Source organism: Stegostoma tigrinum, chromosome 6 (genome assembly GCF_030684315.1).
Source record: "Stegostoma tigrinum isolate sSteTig4 chromosome 6, sSteTig4.hap1, whole genome shotgun sequence".
Taxonomy (NCBI): Eukaryota; Metazoa; Chordata; class Chondrichthyes; order Orectolobiformes; family Stegostomatidae; genus Stegostoma; species Stegostoma tigrinum.
In genome coordinates, this window is record NC_081359.1 from 90,495,477 (window position 1) to 90,517,205 (window position 21,729).

The window sequence follows — 21,729 nt, forward strand, 5'->3', positions numbered from 1 at the left end:
CACAAAAGCTGACGTTTCGGGCCTAGACCCTTCATCAGAGAGGGGGATGGGGAGAGGGAACTGGAATAAATAGGGAGAGAGGGGGAGGCAGACCGAAGAAGGAGTGTAAAGAAGATAGGTGGAGAGAGTATAGGTGGGGAGGTAGGGAGGGGATAGGTCAGTCCAGGGAAGACGGACAGGTCAAGGAGGTGGGATGAGGTTAGTAGGTAGCTGGGGGTGCGGCTTGGGGTGGGAGGAAGGGATGGGTGAGAGGACGAACCGGTTAGGGAGGCAGAGACTGGTTGGACTGGTTTTGGGATGCAGTGGGTGGGGGGGAAGAGCTGGGCTGGTTGTGTGGTGCAGTGGGGGGAGGGGACGAACTGGGCTGGTTTAGGGATGCAGTTGGGGAAGGGGAGATTTTGAAACTGGTGAAGCCCACATTGATACCGTATGGCTGCAGGGTTCCCAGGCGGAATATGAGTTGCTGTTCCTGCAACCTTCGGGTGGCATCATTGTGGCAGTGCAGGAGGCCCATGATGGACATGTCATCTAGAGAATGGGAGGGGGAGTGGAAATGGTTTGCGACTGGGAGGTGCAGTTGTTTGTTGCGAACTGAGCGGAGGTGTTCTGCAAAGCGGTCCCCAAGCCTCCGCTTGGTTTCCCCAATGTAGAGGAAGCCGCACCGGGTACAGTGGATGCAGTATACCACATTGGCAGATGTGCAGGTGAACCTCTGCTTAATGTGGAATGTCATCTTGGGGCCTGGGATGGGGGTGAGGGAGGAGGTGTGGGGACAGGTGTAGCATTTCCTGCGGTTGCAGGGGAAGGTGCCGGGTGTGGTGGGGTTGGAGGGCAGTGTGGAGCGAACAAGGGAGTCACGGAGAGAGTGGTCTCATTCAGTTGAGAGTGCGTCAGCAATTCATATTTCACCTGTGCTGGGATCTCTCCTGCTTTCACACTCTATTCGAATCAGTATCCCAATTCAATGCATTGGTTCTCCATTTCTAAGGAGCAAAGGGGAGAATCTCCAAAAAAACATCCTTGAGGCCAATCTAATAAAAGAGAGGCAAAGGAGAACTCACAAACAGAACAAATAACAAGTGTTTTAGCGACAGGAACTAAATAAACTTATTTCTTTAAGCTGTCTTCGGCATTTGGATCACGGTCTACCACTCTTGGCAGCCAGTTTTACTCTGATGCCAGTAAGATTCATCTTGAAATAGATGGAATTCCCACCTAAAAGTGGGTTGGGGTTTTTGTAGTCCACCAGGAATGATGTTGGAAAACTGCCTCACAGCAAAGGTTCCACAGTTTTTGACATTACTGACCTGAGCCGTTGCCAAATTCAGCAATATGATGCAAACATCCAGGCTCCAGCATCCTCAGAAAGAGAGAAAATATGCTGAGAAATGGAAAATAATTATTATCCCCCTGTTTGCAGGTTCAGCACTGTCTCAGGATTATAATGCCAGTGTTGGAAATTAATATTATGACAAAGTCATAATTATTATTGAAAATTATAATGTATGTGGTATAATTTAACAGATCTCTCTGCTGCATGACACAAAATAGCAACTGAATCAATGCTACTTATACTCCTCCATCGAGATAAATATACAAGTTATGTGTTCTTGATATATGGCCAAGTTTCGAACTGTTTGCATGTCTATCAATTTATAGCAAAATATTACGCAGGGCAATTTGTTAGGCAAAGCCCCATTGCAGTAACTGGATTTATTTGCAGATAATTTTCATATGAATTCTACATCACACTGTACATGAGACATCTTGAACACAAAATAAAATAAATAAAGTTAAAACAAGAAATCATGTGAAAAGTGGAAACTATTCGCTTAGATAAGAAGGTGTAGAGCCTGATGAACACAGCAGCCCTCCCAAGCAGCAGAGGAGCAGGAAGGCTGACGTTTTGGGCCGAGGCCCTTCTTGAGAAATTGGGGAGGGGAAGGGTTTCTGAAATAAATAGGGAGAGAGGGGGAGGCGGATAGAAGATGGATAGAGGAGAAGCTAAGTGGAGATGAGACAGACAGGTCAAAGAGGTGGGGATGGAGCCAGTAAAGGTGATTGTAGGTGGGGAGGTAGGGAGGAGATAGGTCAGTCCAGGAAGGGCGGACAGGTCAAGGGGCTGGGATGAGGTTAGTAGGTAGGAGATGGGGGTGGGGCTTGAGGTGGGTGGAGGGGATAGGTGGGAGGAAGGACAGGTTAGAGAGGCAGGGACGAGCTAGGATGGTTTTGGGAGGCAATAGGTGGAGGGGAGATTTTGAAGCTTATGAAGTCCACATTGATACCATAGGCCTGCAGGGTTCCCAAGCGGAATATGAGTTGCTGTTCCTGCAACCTTCAGGTAGCATTGTTGTGAACCGCACGAGGCCCAGGATGGACATGTCATCTGAGGACAGGGAAGGGGAGTTGAAATGGTTCGAGACTGGGAGATGCAGTAGTTCAGTGCGAACCGAGTGCAGGTGTTCTGCGAAAAAGTCCCCAAACCTCCGCTTGGTTTCGCTGATGTAGAGGAGGCCACAACAGGAACAGCGGATGCAGTGTACTGCATTGGCAGATGTGCAGGTGAACATCTGCTTGATGTGGAAAATCTTCTTGGGGTCTGGGATAGGGGTGGGGGAGGGGGAAGTGTAGGGGCAGGTGTAGTACTTCCTGCAGTTGCAGGAAAAAGTGCCGGGTGGGGTGAGGCTGGAGGGGAGTGTGGTGCGGACAAGGGAGTCACGGAGAGAGTGGTCCCTCCGGAAAGCAGTTAAGGGTGGTGAGGGAAAAATGACTTTCGTGGTGGGGTCAGGTTGCAGATAGTGGGCATGTTGGAGGATGATGCGTTGGATCTGGAGGTTGGTGGGGTGGTACATGAGGATGAGGGGGATTCTGTTTTGGTTGTTATTGGGGGGAGGGGGTGTGATCTATGAGTTGCGGGAAATGCGGGCGACACGGTCGAGGGCATTCTCGACTACTAAGCGGGGGAAATTACAGTCCTTGAAAAACGAGGACAATGATGTGAGATGTACGGGAGTGGAATGCCTCATCCTGGGAGCAGATGCGGCAGAGGCGAAGGAATGGGAAATGGGGGATGGCATTTTTGCAGGAGGCTGGGTGGGAGGAGGCGTATTGTAGGTAGCTGCGGAAGTTGGTGGGCTTGAAATGGATATCTGTTTCTAGGTGGTTGCCAGAGATGAAGACAGAGAGGTCCAGAAAGGAGAGAGGTATCACAGATGGTCCAGGTGAACTTAAGGTTGGAGTGGAAGGTGTTGATGAAGTGAATGAACTGTTCAAGCACCTCATGGGAGCACGAAGCAGCGCCGATACAGTCATCAGAGGAAAAAGTGGGGTTTATGGCAAATTGTAGGTACGGAAGAGTGGTTGTTCCACTGAGCCTACAAAAAGACAGGCATAGCTTGGGGCCATGCGGGTGCCCATGACCACCCCCTTTGTCTGTAGGAAGTGGGAGGAATTGAAAGAGAGGGTGCGGGTGAGGACGTTTCCGAGGCCAACACCACTGATACTGAGGGCACACCTTCCGTTACCGCTGCTACCGCCACTGATGCCCCTCTGCCCACTGCTGATGCCGACGCAACTCTGGCCACCACTGGTGCCACACAGCCCACCACCGGTGCCACACAGCCCACCACCAAGGCCGACATTGCTCTGCCCATCACCTCCACAGCCAGCAGCTCCAGAGGAGAGTGCAGCACCCAGCCCCACCGAGTCTTCACTATCCCCCCAAGACTCCCCCTTACTGAAGACAAACAGTCAATCCTCAGTAAAGGGCTCACCTTTGGCCCCCTCCACACACATTTCAACGAATACCGGTCACGTTTGGACATTAAGCAGTTTTTCTGCCGCCTCCGCCTCCACACTTACTTCTTTAACCGTGAGTCTAACCCTCCCTCTAGTGACCCCTTCTCCCACCTCCAACACGCCCCCTCTTCCTGGACACCACCCCAAGGCCTCCTACCCTCCCTCAACCTCTTCACCTCCAACTGCCGTCGAGACATCAATCGCCTCAACCTCTCCACCCCTCTCACCCACTCCAACCTCTCCCCCGCAGAACGTGCAGCCCTCTGCTCCAATCCCAAATTTACCATAAAACCTGTGGACAAGGGAGGCACAGTTATAGTATGGCGCACTGACCTCTACATCGCCGAGGCCAGGCGCCAACTCTCCAACACCACCTCATTGATCATGACCCCACCCCCGACCACCAAACCATCATCTCCCGATCCATTTACAACCTCATCACCTCAGGGGCCTCCCACCCACAGCCTCTAATCTCATCATTCCCCAACCCTGCACAGCCCGCTTTTATCTCCTTCCCAAAATCCACAAACCTGACTGCCTTGGTCAACCCATTGCCTTCACCTGCTCCTGCCCTACCAAACCTATCTCCAACGATCTCGACACCATTTTCTCCCCCTTGGTTCAGGACCACCCCACCTACATTCGTGACACCACCCATGCCCTCCATCTCCTCCAGAACTTCTGATTCCCCAGTCCCCAACACCTCATCTTTACCATGAACGTCCTGTCCCTGTACCCCTGCATTCCCCATGCAGATGGACTAAAGGCCCTCCGCTTCTTCCTATCCTGCTGGCCCGACCAGTCCCCCTCCACTGATACCCTCATCTGCTTAGCAGAACCTGTCCTCACCCTCAACAACATCTCTTTCAATTCCTCCCACTTCCTACAGACAAAGGGAGTGGCCATGGGTACCTGCATGGGCCCAAGCTATGCCTGCCCCTTTGTAGGTTACGTGGAAAAATCCCTTTTCCGCACCTACACTGGCCCTAAACCCCACCTCTTCTTCCATTACATTGATGACTGTATCGGCGCCACCTCATGCTCCCACGAGGAGCTCGAACAGTTCAGCCACTTCACCAACAGCTTCCACCCCAACATTAAGTTCACCTGGATCATCTGTGATACCTTTCTCTACTTCCTGGACCCCTCTGTCTCCATCTCTGGCAACCACCAAGAAACAATATCCATTTCAAGCCCACCAACTCCCACAGCTATTTAGAATACACCTCTTCCCACCCTGCATCCTGCAAAAATTCCATCCCCTATTCCCAATTCCTTCACCACCGCTGCAGCTGCTCCCAGGATAACGCATTCCACTCCCGTACATCTCCGTGTCCTTGTTTTTCAAGGACCGCAACATACCTCCCCAACCCACCACCTCCCCCTCCCCGAAAACCCCGTGGTCGAGAACACCCACGTCTCCTGCATTTCCCGCAACTCATTGCTCACACGCCATCCCCGCAATAACGTCCAAAACAGAATGCCCCTCATCCTCACATACCACCCCACCAAACTCCAGATGCAACGCGTCATCCTCCTACACTTCTGCCATCTGCTATCCGATCCCACCACCAAAGATATTTTTCCCTCACCACCCTTATCTACTTTCTGGAGGGACCACTCTCTCCGTGACTCCCTTGTCTGCTCCACACTCCCCTCCAGCCCCATCCCACCCGGCACTTTTCCCTGCAACCGCAGGAAGTGCTACACCTGCCCCTACATCTACATCCTCAACCCCATCCCAGGCCCCAAGAAGACTTTCCACATCAAGCAGATGTTCACTTGCACATCTGCCAATGTGGTATACTGCATCCGCTGTTCCCGTTGTGGCCTCCTCTACGTTGGGGAAACCAAGCGGAGGTTTGGGGACCGCTTTGCAGAATACCTACGCTTGGTTTGCGCTAAACAACCGCACCTCCCAGTCTCAAACCATTTCAACTCCCCCTCCCACTCCTCAGATGACATGTCCGTCCTGGGCCTCCTGCAGTCCCACGATAATGCTACCCAAAGGTTGCAGGAACAGCAACTTATATTCCGCTTGGGAACCCTGCAGGCCTATGGTATCAATGTGGACTTCACAAGCTTCAAAATCTCCCCTCCCACTACTGCATCCTAAAACAGCCCAGCTTGTCCCTGCCTCCCTAACCTGTCCTTCCTCCCACCTCAAGCTGCACCCCCATTTCCTACTTACTAATCTCATCCCACCCCCCTGACTTGTCCGTCTCCCTGGACTGTCCTATCTCCTCCCTAACTCCCTACCTACGGTCACCTTTACTGGCTCTATCTCCACCTCTTTGATCTGTCTGTCTCCTCTCCACCTATCTTCTCTTCTATCCGCCTCCCCTTCTTTCCCTATTTATTTCAGAAACCCCTTCCCCTCCCCCATTTCTCAAGAAGGGTCTAGGCCCGAAACATCAGCCTTCCCGCTCCTCTGATGCTGCTTGGCCTGCTGTGTTCATCTAGCTCTAAACCTTGTTATCTCGGATTCTCCAGCATCTGCAGATCTTACTATCTCTGAAGCTATTTGCTTAAATACTTTTGGGTTTGGTTCAAAAAATTACAGAATAATTTCAAGAAAGTAATTGTAGACTTAATTGTCGGTTGTTGCTTTATTTAATTTATGGTAATTGTTTCATGACATGAAATCTTTGCAACAACAAATTTGATAAGACCACAAGACATAAGAACAGAAATTAGGTCATTTGGCCCAAGTCTGCTCTGCCATTCAATTCCGACTGATAAGTTTTTCAACCCCATTTTCCCATTTTCTCCCCAGAAACCTTGATGCCCTTGACAGTGAAGAACCTATCTATCACTGTCTTAAATATTTTCAATGACCTGGCCTCCACAGCTTTCAGTGGTAGTGAATTCCACAGATTCACCATTGCCTGGCGGAAGAAGTTTCTCTTTATCTCCATTCGAATGAGTTTTCCCTTAGCACTCTAAGGTTGTGTCGTTGGGTCCTAGTCTGTCGTGCCAATGTTAACATCTTCCCAACATCCACTCCAGGTCGTTCAGTATTCTGTAAGTCTCAAATAGAACCCCCCTTATATCTCTAAAAGATTTCAGTAACATTACAACAGTGATTCATTTAAACATAATTAAAATTTTAATCTTATTGTACAAATATTCTTTCAAGAAAATCTGTTGCATTAGCAATTAGGTCAAGCTAGAAATAATCAAAGAATTCATAGCACAGTGTTTTTTTAAACTAATATTTTACCTCAAGTTTCTTAAACATATTAAGTTATTGGCACAAGCAAGTTATTTCCTTTTGAAAAGTGGTGAGATTAGACAGTCAAAAGGTTTAGAACATAGAACATAGAACAGTACAGCACAGTACAGGCCGTTCAGCCCACGATGTTGTGCCATGGAATAATCCTAATCCAACAATAAAATAACCTAACCTACATTCTCCTCAATTCACTGCTGTCCATGTGCATGTCCAGCAGTCGCTTAAATGTCACTAATGACTCTGCTTCCATGACTACCACTGGCAAACTATTCCATGTGCTCACAACTCACTGGGTGAAGAACCTCCCTCTGACATCTCCTCTATACCTTCCTCCTAACACCTTAAAACTATGACCCCTCGTGGCAGTCAATGCTGCCCTGGGGAAAAGTCTCTGGCTATCGACTCTATCCATGCCTCTCATTACCTTGTACACCTCGATCAGGTCAGTTCTCTACCTCCTCTCCAGACAGAAAAGTCCGAGCTCAGTCAACCTCTCCTCATAAGACAAGCCCTCCAGTCCAGGAAGCATCCTGGTAAACCTCCTTTGCACCCTCTCCAAAGCCTCCACATCTTTCCTATAATAGGGCGACCAGAACGGGACACAATATTCCAAGTGTGGTCTCACCAGGGTTTTGTAGAGCTGCAGCATAACCTCGCGGCTCTTCAACTCGATCCCCCTGTTAATGAAAGCCAAAACACCACATGCTTTCTTAACAACCTTATCCACTTGGGTGGCAACTTTGAGGGAGCCATGCACTTGAATACCAAGATCCCGCTGTTCCTCCACACTGCCAAGAATCCTGCCTTTAATCCTATATTCAGCATTTAAGTTTGACCTTCCAAAATGCATCACCTCGCATTTATCCAGGTTGAACTCCATCTGCCATTTCTCAGCCCAGCTCTGCATACTGTCAATGTCTCGCTGAAGCCTGCAACAGTCCTCGATACTATCAGCGGCACCTCCAACCTTTGTGTCATCAGCAAACATACTAACCAACCCCCAAATATTTTCCAGTGTCCTTCAATTAACTTGTGGGAGACACATCTCAAATTACTTGGTGATGCATTCAAGAGTCATATTGCCTTTACTAATGACACTATTCTACATAGTGCAGTTGGCTTGTCTTTCAGAGAGCAAGCTATGACCAAACAGCCATGGCAATAACCATGATTAGACAATGAGTAGGAAAATTTATGAATTGTCTTTAGAGTGCATAAGACAAAATCTGAAATTCTGTCCAAAAATATTGGAGCTGATAGGGAATGCTTGGCATCCTCTACAATATTGGTTCCTTTCAGTACAAGGAATCCTGTTATTGGGAAATGAGAAGTGTTGTGGACTCACTTCATTTACATGGTATATCAAAATGGGCAATCAGCCATTCATTTGGCTCAATTAGGCCTTAAGAAAATATTAATGAGGTTACGATCCCATGTAATGCTCTTATTAAATAAATAACTGTGCTACAGCTCTGTATCCATTTCCAAAAACCAAAGGATGTACTCTGATGTCAATATACACTGTTATAATTGTGGGTTGTGATAAGGGTTAACAACAGAGAGCTTTTCTTTCAGCTTATCATGAATTAGAGGATGCCTACTTTTAGTGAGTTTGTGTATGCTTACAAATAATGCTTAACTTCTAACCCTGCCTACAAGCCTTTAGAAATAAGAAATTCCTGAGGTTGCGATGGAGAAAATTGCCGAGAGTGGACCTATGCCACCCTAACATGATCACATTAAACAGTGGGCCTCTTGCCACCTGTTACCCTACTTACCTGGCAGCCTCTCTCTTATCAATGGCACCCAATCTGATATTACTTACCTGGATCCACCCAGCCACCTGGCATCTACCCTTCAAGCACACTAATGTCACACTTTCCTTAAAGGTGATTTCTAATCTACCATTCAGAGATGCATTAAAAATCTCTGGAGCAGGTAGGACTCCACCCAGGCCTTCTGGTCTTGGGTTAGTGACACTACCACCACACCACAAGAGCCCACATCTGCCATGCTTTCCTTATATACATGTCATTTGACGGCAGCTGTCTAAGTGGCTTTCTGTGCTGCATGACCTTAACATTTTCAAAATACAGCAACTGACCTCTGTGAAGAGGTGGCAGTGGTTACTGAAATAGCTCCATAGAGGCTGGTATCCCGTTCCCAATTTACCCTTTATTTACATGTGGAGAGTCCTTGAAATTGATCCAGCTTTCTCAGAGCTGCTCTGAGTGAACAGGATGTCTGACACTCCTGTCTATCTGTCAGCCAGGGCTCCCTGATTAGACCAGATTAACAGGTCCAATCAGGGAATTCATATTCTATGATGTCTACCTGGCTAACCTCATTCCGATCTCTGTCGGTACCTTCCCCTGACTGTCCTATACTATGAAGGGCCTGCCGAAATGAAAATACTGCTCTACATTCCTGAACAAGAACAAGGCAGAACCTTTCACTGAGCAAAAACATGACAGTGTGGTAATCTGCCACTCCTTAAAAAATACAGCCCAATTCATAAAGAAAAAGAGGAAGTTCTACAGGATGAGTTAAGACTGAGCTTCTTGATAAGCACACTCCAGGATTAGAATAGTCTGATTTTTCCATCCAAAATCTGAACAGTGAGATGAGAGTGGTGAAAGCTTTAATTGAATATACTTGCACCTTCTTCATGTCATTTGTTAGTCTCCCATGTAGTGGAAATAAATCAAACCGTGAAAGTTCTCGACATGAAAGTCAGAAATGGTACCTGACAACTCTGGCTCACCAGTTGCTCCTCTGGGCCTCCATTTTGGTGAACAGTCCCCAGTATCTCACAGTACACTCTGCTGGCAGCAACAGCCTGCACTCTTCATCAACAAATGTCTGCATTACACACTTGCCTCACTACAGTGTCAAGGCACATTTTGAATTACCTTGGAATGCAGTTTTCCACTTCAAAGCTACAACTTGGAGTGCACTGGCACCCCAAATGTAACGTGGCTGCTTTTGTGCAGGGACAGGCACCCAGGTTTTGCTTTGGAGTAAGGTGTATCTCAGCTTTCCTCATTTATTGTATCAGGGATTCAGTTTGTGGTGTGGGTCAAATTCAATCCAGAGGGTCAGCTCATTGAAGATCAAAGGGGATTATCAAGGGCCACCACTGCGATTTCTTGTCTTTACATTTTCTATCTCAATCTAAGCCACTTCCAACTGCTTGTTTCCTGAAGCTAGATCATCCCTCTGTTGTTTAACACGATTAATGTATATGAACAAGAGCAGGCTACTTCGCACTACGAGCCTGCTCCATCATTCAATAAGCTCATGATTGATCTGATTTTACATTCCTTGCGTATCCCTTCTAATCTTTTCTCACCTTGGTAATGAAGAATCTATCTAAAACTGCCTTAAAAATATTCTAAAATTCTGCATCTACTTACTTTTCAGAGACCGGAAGACTCACTGCCCTCTGAGAGGAAAACAAAATGTTTCATTGTTCGTCTTAAATAGGTGGTCCCTTATTTTTAAGCTATGACCCCTAGTTCTAGATAGTCCCACAAGAAGAAACATCCTCTCACCATTCACCTGGTCAAGTTCCTTAAGAATCTTGTATGTTTCAATAACATCATCTCTCATTCATCTATATTCCAATGGGTACAGATCCAACTATTCAAATTTTCCTCCTCAGCCTAATGAATCTTCTCAGGACTGCCTCCAATATCTTTTCTTATAATAAAAGATAAAGGGGCCAGAACTGTTCAGAGTATTCCTGATACGGTGATCTAAACATAATGACAGCACAAAGAACGTATAGCAAATATAGATGGCAGGAAGAGTAGTGCTCGGCCACAGTCCCCAAGCTCAACTTGATGACATAAAAGAAAGCCTAACCTTAACTCAGATAAAAATTATGAAAAAGTGATGTCTAATGAATGAAAAGAAATTCAAGTTGGAATGTCCAAGATAACAAAGTGTGAAGGTGGATGAACACAGCACGCCAAGCAGCATCTCAGGAGCACAAAAGCTGATGTTTCAGGCCTAGACCCTTCATCAGCGAGGGGGATGGGGAGAGGGTTCTGAAATAAATAGGGAGAGAGGGGGAAGCAAACTGAAGATGGATAGAGGAGAAGATAGGTGGAGAGGAGAGTATAGGTGGGGAGGGGATAGGTCAGTCCAGGGAGGACGGACAGGTCAAGGAGGCGGGATGAGGTTGGTAGGCGGGAAATGGAGGTGCGGCTTGAGGTGGGAGGAGGGGATAGGTGAGAGGAAGAACAGGTTAGGGAGGCGGGGCCGAGCTGGGCAAGTTGGAATGTGACTGGACAAGTAACTGCCTTAACTATTGTTCTGTAAAATGTAAAGAACTTCAACTGCTTTCACTTGAGCTGCCTTCAGAAGCTTGCACAGATCAGACTAGCAGGTCAAAATGAAACAGATAAAGATGCGATCACCTGACCTGACCTACTAAGCATCCGCAGCATATTGAGACAGTCACAAACTAGTTAGGCTAGTAATTTTGCTGGAATACCTCACACTTGCTTACCAAAGTAAGTCTTCCATGAAGTCATGTGTCCGGAATGCATTCTCATGCCAGTCAAAGGAAGCTCTGAGGTGACTGAAGGCTTCGCTTAGGCGTTCTGGTAACAACTTTGAAGCCTGAAAGAAGTCAATCCTGGATCACAGCACCCGGCACAAGCAAATGGTGTGGCCTCCTTTGAAAGCAAGCGCATATCGCAGAGGCAGTGAGATAATGCAGGGAGAGGAAATCTCAAGCCAGCAACTCATCCAAATCTGAACCACTGTGCTGTCCAATCATCGGATGGCATACCTTCCAGGCACACTTCAGCCTTAGCAAACATATTCACACCCTTGGGAGCCCAACAAAAAAGCCTAGAGGGTGAACATGATTTGCCTTCAAGGACCAACAACATAAAATGTCAAAGTACAAAAGAGTTTTACTTCATGCTATGATCTTAAAGCAGCTTGAACTGGTTTTAAATCTGTTAGTAGGGATCACTATACAGTGGGGCAGCACAGTGGTTAGCACTGCTGCCTCACAGCACTAGGAACCCAGGTTCGATTCACCCTTGGATAACTGTCCATCTGGAGCTTGCATGTTCTCCCAGTGACTGCAAGGGTTTCCTCCCACAGTCCAAAGACATGCAGGCTAGGTGGATTGTCCATGCTAAATTACCCATTGTTCTGGGGAATGGGTTTGGGTGCAATGCTCTGAGGGTCAATTGTCATAGGGTGGACTTGTTGGGCTGAAGGGGCTGTTTCTACACTGTAGGGGCTGTATGATGAATTGGCACTTTTAATTGAGTGGTTGCTTTTGATTCAGAAATGGTTCTAAGAGGGCAGGAGGGCTTCCTGACACAGTATGTAGATAGGCCAACAAGGGGCGAAGCCACATTAGATTTGGTACTGGGTAATGACCCTGGACAGGTGTTAGATTTGGAAGTAGGTGAGCACTTTGGTGATAGCGATCTGTTATGTTTACTTTAGTGATGGAAAGGGATAGGTGGATACCACTGGGCAAGAGTTATAGCTGGGGGAAAGGCAATTACGATGACATTAGGCAAGATTTAGGGAGCGTAGGATGGGGAAGGAAACTGCAGGAGATGGGCACATTAGAAATGTGGAGCTTATTCAAGGAAAAGCTCCTGTGTGTCCTAGATAAGTATGTACCTGTCAGGCAGGGAGGAAGCTGTAGAGCACGGGAGCCGTGGTTTACGAAGGAGGTGGAATCTCTGGTCAAGAGGAAGAAGAAGGCTTATGTTAGGATGAGATGTGAAGGCTCAGTTAGGGTGCTTGAGGGCTATGAGGTAGCCAGGAAAGACCTAAAGAGAGAGCTCAGAAGAGCCAGGAGGAGACATGAGAAGTTGTTGGCGGATAGGATCAGGGTAAACCCTAAGGCTTTCTACAGGTATTTAAGGAATAAAAGAATGACAAAAGTAAGATTAGGGCCAATCAAGGAAAGTTGTGGTAAGTTGTGTGTGGAGTCAGAGGAGATGGGGGAAGCACTAAATGAATATTTTTCAACAGTATTCACTCTAGAAAACGACAATGTTGTCGAGAAGAATACTGAGGTACAGGCGACTACACTAGGTGGGATTGAGATTCACAAGCAAGAGGTATTAGAAATCCTACAGAGGGTGAAGACAGATTGTCCCCTGGGCCGGATGGGATTTATCCTCGGATCCTCTGGGAAGCCAGGGAGCAGACTGCCGAGCCTTTGGCATTGATCTTTAACTCGTCATTGTCTACAGGAATAGTGCCAGACGACTGGAGGATAGCAAATGTGGTTCCCCTGGTCAAGAAGGGGAGTAGAGACAACCCTGGTAATTATAGACCAGTGAGCCTTACCTCAGTTGTTGGTAAAGTGTTGGAAAAGGTTATAAGGGATAGGATTTATAATCATCCAGAAAAGAATAAATTGATTAGGGATAGTCAGCACGGTTTTGTGAAGGGAAAGTCGTGCCTCACAAACCTTATTGAGTTCTTTGAGAAGGTGACCAAACAGGTAGATGAGAGTAAACCGGTTGATGTGGTGTATATGGATTTCAGCAAGGCGTTTGATAAGGTTCCCCACAGTAGGCTATTGTACAAAATGTGGAGGAATGGAATTGTGGGAGATATAGCAGTTTGGATTGGAAATTGGCTTGCTGAAAGAAGACAGAGGGTGGTAGTTGATGGGAAATGTTCATCCTGGAGACCAGTTACTAGTGGTGTACCGCAAGGGTCGGTGTTGAGTCCACTGCTGTTCGTCATTTTGGATGAGGGCGTAGAAGGATGGGTTAGTAAATTTGCAGACGACACTAAGGTCGGTTTGAGTTGTGGATAGTGATGAAGGATGTTGTAGGTTGCAGAGAGACATAGATAAGCTGCAGAGCTGGGCTGAGAGGTGGCAAATGGAGTTTAATGCAGACAAGTGTGAGGTGATGCACTTTGGATAGAGTAACCGGAATGCAAAGTACTGGGCTAATGGTAAGATTCTTAGTAGTGTAGATGGGCAGAGAGATCTCGGTGTCCATGTACACAGATCCTTGAAAGTTGCCACCCAGGTTGACGAGGCTGTTAAGAGGGCATACAGTGTTTTAGCTTTTATTAATAGAGGGATCAAGTTCCGGAACCAAGAGGTTATGCTACAGCTGTACAAAACTCTGGTGCAGCCGCACTTGGAGTATTGCGTACAGTTCTGGTCACTGCATTATAAGAAGGATGTGGAAGCTTTGGAAAGGGTGCAGAGGAGATTTACTAGGATGTTGCCTGGTATGGAGGGAAGGTCTTACGAGGAAAGGCTGAGGGACTTGAGGCTGTTTTCATAAGAGAGAAGAAGGTTGAGAGGTGACTTAATTGAAACATATAAAATAATCAGAGGGTTAGATAGGGTGGATAGGGAAAGCCTTTTTCCTAGGATGGTGACGGCGAGCACGAGGGGGCATAGCTTTAAATTGAGGGGTGAAAGATATATGACAGATGTCAGAGGTAGTTTCTTTACTCAGAGAGTAGTAAGGGAATGGAACGCTTTGCCTGCAACAGTAGTAGATTCGCCAACTTTAGGTACATTTAAGTCGTAATTGGATAAGCATATGGACGTACATGGAATAGTGTAGGTTAGATGGGCTTCAGATCGGTATGACAGGTCGGCACAACATCGAGGGCTGAAGGGCCTGTACTGTGCTGTTATGTTCTATGTAAGATTGTCTCAACCAGCAACAACTTATGTAACACTTTTAACATAATGAAAATTTCCAAGACTTCACAGGACCATTGTAAAATGTAAAACTATATTAAAAATGTATGACACAGAGAGAATGGAGTAGGCTTGAAGGCCTGAATGGACTTTGATTTCTCCTCTTTTAAATCTCTATGTGCTCAGAATACCCTAGAGCTGTGATCTCATCCAGCCTATCTCCTCTGCTAGCCACACTGTTCTTTTGACTGAGAGCTTCAGTGCCTCTCACCCATTTTGGCTCATTACAGTGGCATACCTCACAACAAACACATCCACACTCTTTGGAATTCCTTGCCTAAAGCTCCCTTTTTCTACAACATGGTATGAAATATTCATCTGAAAACTTAAAGCTTTGTTTATGATCAGAACAATGAAGATTGTGGAAAAGTCTTTGAAATTCTAAAAAAAAGTGTATTTCAAAAAAGACTATTTCCAGTAGTTAAGGGAACTAAGGCATGGCGCTATAAATGCAAAAGTAAATGGGAGAAATTACATGCACAGACCAAGGTAAACGTGTTTACAGGCATAGTTTAGAGGCTGTGGAATTCTTTTTCAGGGTTAGTGATTGAGCTGAGAGCTATGTCAACACTCAATAGTAGATTGGATAGATTACTGATGGAGAAATGATTTACGATAAATGCAACTTGCATTATTTGCCTGCATGGAGAGTAAATACTGACTTAGATTTTTTGAGCATAAAGTTTATTTCTCTATTGTATTTTCTGTGTATTTCCACTTACCTCTCTTTCTTCCTAAAATTCGTCTAGTTTTTGAGTAAATTTTCAATCATTCTCCCAAAGTCTTGCATTCTGGATATGTAATCTTGAAATGGTGATATATTGGGAGATGTAGCTATACAAAGGCAAATGTAGATGTGCAAAGGGATCTGGATGTCCTTATACACCAATCAGTTGAAATACACAGGCAGGTGTAGCAAGCAATTAGGAAAGCAAATAGCATGTTGTCCTTCATTCAAAGAGGATTTGAGTTCTGAAACAGGGATGTCTTACTGCAATTATACAGAGCCTGGCTAGGAACACTCCCAGAGTATTGAGTGCAATTTTGGTTTCCCTGCTTATTAGAGAATATCTTTGCCATAGAGTGCAGCAGAGGTTCACTAGGCTGATCCAGGGGATGACAGGGCTGTCGTATGAGCAACAAACGGTTCAACTCAGTCTGTATGTATTATAGCTTAGAAAACTGACATAGGGTCTGATTGAAACAAATCAAATTTGAACAGACCTAGACAGATTAGATGCAGAGTGGATAGTTTCCCTGGTTGGGGAGTCTAGAACCAGGGTCACTGTCTTATGATATGTGGTAAGCCATTTAGTTTAGAGATGAGGATCGTTTTTCTCAGTCAGAGGGTGTCTGAGTATACTCAAGACAGAGATTAAATATATAGATAATAAAATGTGAGGCTGGATGAACACAGCAGGCCAAGCAGCATCTCAGGAGCACAAAAGCTGACGTTTCGGGCCTAGACCCTTCATCAGAGAGGGGGATGGGGAGAGGGAACTGGAATAAATAGGGAGAGAGGGGGAGGCGGACCGAAGATGGAGAGTAAAGAAGATAGGTGGAGAGAGTATAGGTGGGGAGGTAGGGAGGGGATAGGTCAGTCCAGGGAAGACGGACAGGTCAAGGAGGTGGGATGAGGTTAGTAGGTAGATGGGGGTGCGGCTTCGGGTGGGAGGAAGGGATGGGTGAGAGGAAGAACCGGTTAGGGAGGCAGAGAACACAGCCTCCCTAACCGGTTCTTCCTCTCACCCATCCCTTCCTCCCACCCCAAGCCGCACCCCATCTACCTACTAACCTCATCCCACCTCCTTGACCTGTCCGTCTTCCCTGGACTGACCTATCCCCTCCCTACCTCCCCACCTATACTCTCTCCACCTATCTTCTTTACTCTCCATCTTCGGTCCGCCTCCCCCTCTCTCCCTATTTATTCCAGTTCCCTCTCCCCATCCCCCTCTCTGATGAAGGGTCTAGGCCCGAAACGTCAGCTTTTGTGCTCCTGAGATGCTGCTTGGCCTGCTGTGTTCATCCAGCCTCACATTTTATTATCTTGGAATTCTCCAGCATCTGCAGTTCCCATTATCTCAGAGATTAATATATGCTTGGGTATTAAAGGCATCTAGGAGTATGGAGAGGAAGTGGGAACACCCTCACTCCTTGTTATCTGCAGATTTGCTACCCATGGATCCGTATACTTGCAAGATCAACCCCCAGATCCCATCTCTTTTCCTTTCATAGACTCGTCTGGTATGATCCACCGCACTCTGTGGTGGATAGGAGAGTTACATGGTACTGGTATCCGCAGATGAGGATTCAGTGTATAACATTAAGATCAGCCACAATCACGTTGAATTGTGGAGCAGGCTCAAGAGGGCCAAATGGCCTATACTTGCTGATCAGAGATAATGGGAACTGCAGATGCTGGAGAATCCAAGATAACAAAGTGTGGGGCTGGATGAACACAGCAGGCCAAGCAGCATGGCCTGCTGTGTTCATCCAGCCCCACACTTTGTTATCTTGACCTATACTTGCTCCTAGTTTCTATGTACTGTCTTCATTACATCTAGTTGGGAAACACCTTAGGATTTTGTTTTGTTATTAGTGAAAGTCCTAATGTATTGCAATTAGCTACTTGTTATGATACATAAACTAGTAGAGTTGCTACAGCAGCACTTCAAGAATCTCAGTGCAAAACATTTGTAGAGCATCAAATGTGAACACTACTTCTCTGGCTATAGAATGCCTCCCAGCAGCGTCAACAATTCTCCTCTACTTTGGATGCAGAAGTACACATTTAGAGTGAACTGTTGTTTACTGAAGCAAAGTATGAGATTAAAGATTTTGCAAAAATTTTCAGCTATGGGAATAGATTCGCTGACACTGCAAGCCCGGTTCCACTGACAGGGAATAAAGTGAGTCATGTTGTCCTCGGTGATGGGAATCCACTCCAGTAATTTATTATACATTTCTAAATAAAAAACATGCCTCTCAAATTTGATCTCTAGCACATCTGGTGCTAACATAAAATTGTGTAATGCAGCCATTCTCAAACAGCTCATTGTTTTGATTTCTTCACATAATGAAGGCATCATGGACTGCCACACAATTAAAACATTACACCTGCTTTCTTGCTGGCAGTCACTGATATGCAGTCTAATGCTTTTGTGATCAATTACTACCTTTAAAATTAATTGAGTATAAACCTTTTCTACTTATCTCGGTTATTCATATAATGAGCATGAATGCCACCCAGATGCCCTGAAATTAAGGGAAGTATGTCACCCAACAAAAGCTATTTCTAACTGATGCTTTCTTTCCACAAAAAAAAAGCAATTAACACATTGTCACTCACAAACATTGAACTTGGCACTTGATACGTGGGTACTGACTACCAAACCTGGCCATGTTCCCTGAGTAATTTAGGAGAACCCAGGAATTTGAAAATGTATTAATTCTGCAGGCCGTAGTTCCTGTTTCAAATATTGTCTGTAAAGGCCAAATTCCCACTCTCAGGTTAAAAGCAGCGACTAACTCCTCAATAATAAAATGTGAGGCTGGATGAACACAGCAGGCCCAGCAGCATCTCAGGAGCACAAAAGCTGACGTTTCGGGCCTAGACCCTTCATCAGACTAACTCCTCAATCCCAGTTTGGGAGAAAGTGCCCCATATCATTGCATTTTTAGGAATTGTGTAGAGGAGGGGGGAGTGTTAATATTGATGAAAGGTGGGCTTGCTACTGCAGGCAAGAACACAGAGGCAGCCATAGGGGCTGCCAAGTGCCAAGGTAGGCTGTGCAAAAAGCCCATATTTTAGGACTTGTAAGAGAAAATAAAAAGACGAGCCCTCTAAGCCTCACACCACCACCTAACCCCCATCCACCATTACCACATTTTCCATGCCATTTCATTTTTTAAATTCATTCATGGACTGTAGCACTGACTAGGTCAGCATTTACTTTGAATCTCAAGTGCAATTAGAAATGGACCACAAATGTTGACCCGGCCAGTGATGTCTGCAATCTTTGAATGAATTACAAAATGCCATTCGTGTTCTCTATGCCAACAGTGCAATTTGAACATACAAAGACCTTTTAAAATGCTAACACGTGTCTTTCTTTCAATGAGTGGGGAGTCCACCAGATAAATGAAGATAACTTCCCCAGCAGCAGCCAGATTAGGGAGGAGATTGTTTTTTAACCTAAGATGTAGTTGTGAGGAAGATAGTCTCCACAATTTCCCAGGGCAGGGTTTGTCTCCAGCAATGAGCCTCTGAATTATTTTTTTACCTTCTACTGAATTCAGCACATCTTCAGCCTGTCTCAGCAGCCGCCTATTGGCACTGAGGTTGTTGAGCTACAGGCCTGCTGATTGGACTTATAGAGCACAGTGCTGGGCAGCTGTCCTGAACTAGATGCCAAACCCAACAGCAACCACTTAATTGGCTGCTGCCCATAAAATTGAAGGTAAAGTCCTTCTGGCTGTCCACGTGAGCCAGTGGTCTGCTTTTCTGGTCAATATCTGTCCAATAGTTCTCAACGAGGAAATGTAAGTGTTAAGTTTTATGACTGATGTAATCAAACAAGAGAGATGGTAGTTTGTAGACCAATTTAAACATATGGAGCTGTATCTATTTTTCAGAGTGATCCAAGAACAGTCATATGTATCAATGGGTACTCTAATGTGATAAATGTGAGGTGTTGCATTTTGGTAAAACAAAGAAGGATAGAATTTATACAATTAATGGGAGGACCCTGGTAGTGTTGTCAAACAGAGAGGCTTAGGGTTTCAGGCATATAATATTTTGAAATTTGCTAACATGCTAACATGCTTGCCCTCATTGCTCAGACCTTCGAACATAGGAGTTGGGATGTTATGTTGAAGTTGGACAGGACATTGGTGAGGCCTCTTCCAGAGTACTATATGCAGTTCTGGTTGTCCTGATGTAGGAAGGTTATTATTAAACTGGAGAGAGTTCAGAAAAGATTGACCGGGATGTTGCTTGGAATGGAGGATTTCACTTATAAAACTAGGCTGAATAGGCTGGGACTTCTTTCACTAGAACATAAGAGGTTGAGCGATAACCTTACAGAAGTTTATAAAATCATGAGAGGCATAGATAATATGAATAGTAAATGTCTTTTCCCTAAGGTGGATGAGTTCAAAACATGGGGCATATTTTTAAGGTGAGAGGAGAAAGATTTGAAAAGGACATGAGGGACAACCTGTTTTACACAAACAGTGCTTACTGTGTGGAATGAACTGTCCCTGAAAATGGTGGACGCAGGTACAGTTACAACATTTAAAAGACATTTGATAAGAGCATGAATAGGAAAGGTTTCATGGGATATGGGCCAAATGCAGGCAGGTGGATATAGTTTAGTTTGAGAACATGGTCAGCATCGACTAGTTGGACCAAAGTGTCTGTTTCAATGCTGTATGACTTTAACCGTGATTAAAATTGACCAACACAAAAAATCTCAAAGTTCCTTGTTCATTTACGTTAAAGTTTGTTGATTGCTGTCTAGATTCTAATGAATGTACTAGAACTGGTTTCACTTTCAGTAACTTTAATAATCTGAATGTTATCCAACTAACAGAAAATGCACAAAATTATCTGCTGCCTGAAGTTTGAATTAGTAATGGCTCCATTCCCACGATAGCCAAATAGCTCCCAGATCCAGACTTCAAAGTATCTTACAGCTTGAATCAAAAAGATTGATATGTCAATCCTATTGGTGGTGGACTTAATATGCAATCTTGAAATTTTGCTTCTTTAATAAAAGAATCAATTGTTAATATTACCAATTTGTAAGATTACTTATTCTCACTTAAGGTTTTCAACACTGAAGAAACCTTTGAATTTTACAAACAATTTGCAATTTCATAACAGGCCATTCGGTCACATAGGTTTACAGTGGTGTTTATGTTCTACATGAGGCTACTCACTTAGTATTTCCCCTGATGTGTGAAAACTGAGATACAACTAAGTCAATGAGGATATGACAACAAATTCTCCACAACTCAGCAACAGTTCCAGTCTATCAAGCAGTTGCTGTCACACCCTTGTTCTGCAGTATTAACGATACAAAAGAACAATTCCACCAGTAGTGACTCTCCACATTCTCCTGATTTCCTGGGAGGTCAGTTAAACAATGTTAGTATGTGAGCAAAGAACTATGGATGCTAGAAAACTGAAACAAAAACAGAAAGTGCTGGAAAAATTCAACAGGTCTGGCAGCTCTGTAGAGAGTCAAACAGGAATTAACATTTTGAGTCAGACTGGCATGTGTTCCAAAATAGAAAGTGTCCTTCTTGAAGCCAGCCCGATTAGCATTCAGCAAAACTTCAAAAGTCAACTGTAATGAACGGGACACTACATCCAATGGCTGGAAAAGCATCGCCTTCATCAATGATAATGGGAACTGCAGATGCTGGAGATTCCAAGATAATAAAATGTGAGGCTGGATGAACACAGCAGGCCAAGCAGCATCTCAGGAGCACAAAAGCTGACGTTTCGGGCCTAGACCCTGAGATGCTGCTTGGCCTGCTGTGTTCATCCAGCCTCACATTTTATTATCTCGCCTTCATCAATGTCTGTTTCCTCAACTCTTAAACGTCTGGCATTCCAGGGGAGGAATCTGAAACTGTCTTTGAAGCTTGACATCATTCACAATTATCAGACAGAAGCCTACTACAAACTGTTCACAATTGCGATTTTTCCGCCAAATGACACCAAGTTTTGAGTTGAAACATCTTAATGATGAGGCAGGGTTGCCACAGGTTCGGAACAGAAAGGGAAGTAAATCCTGTGGTTTGGGACCTACTATCTCATGCGATCTCCTGCTTAATATGTTCAAAGTACCGTGGGTCAACAATTAGCCACTTCAGTCACACAAAGACCTCAGCTAAAACTGTCGAACCTTCGTAGGCATTCTTCAATCGAGGAATTGAAGACTTGCCGACTGCCTGT

The 21,729-nt window shown here is 45.3% G+C and overlaps 1 protein-coding gene across 1 annotated transcript in view; it reads right to left on the minus strand.

Annotated features, from left to right (window-relative positions):
* LOC125453700 (P2Y purinoceptor 2-like) overlaps positions 1-21,729 on the minus strand; it is a 166,251-nt gene that overhangs the window by 143,942 nt on the left and 580 nt on the right. The window contains exons 2-3 of the mRNA XM_048533592.2: positions 11,550-11,718; positions 1,308-1,381 (exon numbers count right to left, since the gene is read on the minus strand). The gene's annotated coding sequence lies outside the window, so the exon portion shown is untranslated. The remainder of the gene's footprint in view (positions 1-1,307; positions 1,382-11,549; positions 11,719-21,729) is intronic.